Here is a 3741-nt window from a genome sequence, read left to right on the forward strand (position 1 = left end):
TCTTAAACTTAGATCTTCTTCTCTCAAGCATGGTATCAATGAGTCTCTCAAAGTAATGAGAATTTCCATTGACAAGTGCAAGGAAAGAACCGCTAGATTGCGTGCTAAAAAAGATAGCTTTATAAAAACGTGTTCTTCTAGTTTCCATGAAAATAATGATGAGGATCATAAAGTTATTGATGCGTCTCCTATTAGATCTATGTTTTGCAATATGAATTTTGATGATTATGGGACTGATGATGAATCAACTTTGCCTAGAAGGCGTCCCAAAAATTTGGAGTCTTTAGATCTTGATGCTAAATTTGGTAAAAGTGGGATTGGAGAGCCCTCAATTTCAAAAAACATTGAACCTACTATCTCGGATTTCAAGGAATTTGATTATGATAATTGTTCTTTAAAAGGTTGTATTTCCTTGTTGCAATCCATTGTTAATTCTCCTCATGCTTACAGTCAAAACAAAACTTTTACCAAACATATCGTTGATGCCTTGATGCAATCTTATGATGAAAAACTTAATTTGGAAGTTTCTATACCTAGAAAACTTAATGATGAGTTGAAACCTACTATAAAGATTAGAATTAAAGATCATGAGTGTTTTGCTTTGTGTGATTTGGGTGCTAGTGTTTCCACGATTCCGAAAACTTTATGCGATATTCTAGGTTTCCATGATCTTGATGATTGCTCTTTTAATTTGCACCTTGCGGATTCCACCATTAAAAAGCCTATGGGAAGGATCAATGATGTTCTTATTGTTGCAAATAGAAATTTGGTGTCCGTAGGTTTTATCGTTCTTGATATAGATTGCAATCTTGCTTGCCCTATTATTCTTGGTAGACCTTTTCTTAGAACGATTGGTGCGATTATTGATATGAAGGAAGGGAATATTAGATTCCAATTTCCATTAAAGAAAGGCATGGAGCACTTTCCAAGAAAGAAAGTCAAATTACCTTATGAATCTATCATGCGTGCTACTTATGAATTTAGTGCCAAAGAGGGCACTCGTTAGATCTATCTTCGCTTTTATGCCTAGCTAGGGGCGTTAAACGATAGCGCTAGTCGGGAGGCAACCCAATTTTCTTTATGTTTTTTGCTTTTGCTCCTGTTTAGCAATAAATCTTGCATCTACCTTCTATTTAGATGTGTTTTTATCTTTTAATTAGTGTTTGTGCCAACTAGAACCTATAGGATAACCTATGATGATAGTTGATTTGATTCTGCTGAAAAAAATAAACTTTGCACGAACAAATATAATTTTGTTAAATCACAGAAACGTTATTTTGTGTTGATTTTTTTCTGCTGTTCAATAAACAAATTTTCCAGGATGTCCTATTTTGGTAGGAGTTTTAGAGTTCCATAAGTTTGCGTTAGTTACAGATTGCTACAGACTATTCTGCTTTTGACAGATTCTGTTTTTCGTGTGTTGTTTGCTTATTTCAATGCATCTATGGCTAGTAAATTAGTTTATAAACCATGGAGAAGTTGGAATACAGTAGGTTTAACACCAAATTAAATAAATAATGAGTTCATTACAGTACCTTATGTGGTGGTTTTGTTTTCTTTCACTAACGGAGCTTATAAGATTTCCTGTTGAGTTTTGTGTTGTGAAGTTTTCAAGTTTTGGGTAAAGCTTTTATGGACTATGGAATAAAGGGTGGAAAGAGCCTAAGCTTGGGGATGCCCAAGGCACCCCAAGATATTCAAGGATAGCCAAAAGCCTAAGCTTGGGGATGCCCCGGGAAGGCATCCCCTCTTTCGTCTTCGTTCATTGGTAACTTTACTTGGAGCTATATTTTTATTTGCTACATGATATGTGTTTTGCTTGGAGCATCGTGTATTATATTAGTATTTGCTTTTTAGTTTACCACAATCATCCTTGCTGTACACACCTTTTGGTAGAAGCCTGTTTGATTAGAATTTGCTAGAATACTCTATGTGCTTCATTTATATCTTTTGAGCTTGATAGTTTTTGCTCTAGTGCTTCACTTATATCTTTTAGAGCACAGTGGTGTCTTAATTTTGAAGAAATTATTAGTCTCTAATGCTTCACTTACATTATTTTGAGAGTCTTTTAGAACAGCATGGTATCTGCTATGGTCATAAAGTTGGTCCTAGAATGATGAGCATCCAAGTTGGGTATTATAAAAACTATCATAGAAAGTGAAGTGGATGCTATGATCAATTTGATGCTTGATAATTGTTTTGAGATATGGAGGTAGTGATATTAAAGTCATGCTAGTTGGGTGATTATGAATTCAAAGAATGCTTGTGTTGAAGTTTGTGATTCTCGTAGCATGCACGTATGGTGAACCGCTTTGTGATGAAGTTAGAGCACAATTTTATTTATTGATTGTCTTCCTTATGAGTGGCGGTCGGGGACGAGCGATGGTCTTTTCCTACCAATCTATCATCCTAGGAGCATGTGCGTAGTGCTTTGGTTTTTGATGACTTCTAAATTTTTGCAATAAGTGCATGAGTTCTTTTGACTAATGTTGAGTCCATGGATTATATGCACCCTTTCATCCTTCCATCATTGCTAGCCTCTCTCTTGTACCGTGCAACTTTCGCTGGTACCATACACCCACCATATACCTTCCTCAAAACAGCCACCATACCTACCTATTATGGCATTTCCATAGCCATTCCGAGATATATTGCCATGCAACTTTCCACTGTTCCGTTTATTATGACATGCTCCATCATTGTCATATTGCTCTTTGCATGATCATGTAATTGACATCGTATTTGTGGCAAAGCCACCTTCATAATATTTCATACATGTCACTCTTGATTCATTGCATATCCCGGTACACCGTCGGAGGCATTCATATAGAGTCATATCTTGTTCTAAGTATCGAGTTGTAATCTTGAGTTGTAAGTAAATAAAAGTGTGATGATCTTCATTATTAGAGCATTGTCCCAAGTGAGGAAAGGATGATGGAGACTACGACTCCCCCACAAGTCGGGATGAGACTTCAGACTTTATAAAAAAAAGGCCAAATAAAAAAAGAATGAGAGAAAAAGAGAGAAGGGACAATGCTACTATCCTTTTTACCACACTTATGCTTCAAAGTAGCACCATGATCTTCATGATAGAGAGTCTCCTATGTTGTCGCTTTCATATAGTAGTGGGAATTTTTCATTATAGAACTTGGCTTGTATATTCCATTGATGGGCTTCCTCAAAATGCCCTAGGTCTTCGTGAGCAAGCAAGTTGGATGCAGACCCACTTAGTTTCTTTTGTTGAGCTTTCATACATTTATAGCTCTAGTGCATCTGTTGCATGGCAATCCCTACTCACTCACATTGATATCTATTAATGGGCGTCTCCATAGCCTGTTGATACGCCTAGTTGATGTGAGACTACATTCCTCCTTTTTTGTCTTCTCCACAACCACCATTCTATTCCACATATAGTGCTATGTCCATGGCTCACGCTCACGTATTGCATGAAAGTTGAAAAATATTGAGATTACTAAAGTATGAAACAATTGCTTGGCTTGTCATCGGGGTTGTGCATCATTAAATACTTTGTGTGATGAAGATAGAGCAACAGCCAGACTATATGATTTTGTAGGGATAACTTTCTTTAGCCATGTTATTTTGAGAAGACATGATTGCTTAGTTAGTATGCTTAAAGTATTACTATTTCTTATGTCAATATGAACTTTTATTTTGAATCATTTGGAACTGAACATTCATGCCACAGTAAAGAAAATTACATTGAGAACTATGCTAGGTAGC

The sequence above is a fragment of the Triticum aestivum genome, chromosome 7B (assembly GCF_018294505.1).
Source record: "Triticum aestivum cultivar Chinese Spring chromosome 7B, IWGSC CS RefSeq v2.1, whole genome shotgun sequence".
In the NCBI taxonomy this organism is placed as follows: Eukaryota; Viridiplantae; Streptophyta; class Magnoliopsida; order Poales; family Poaceae; genus Triticum; species Triticum aestivum.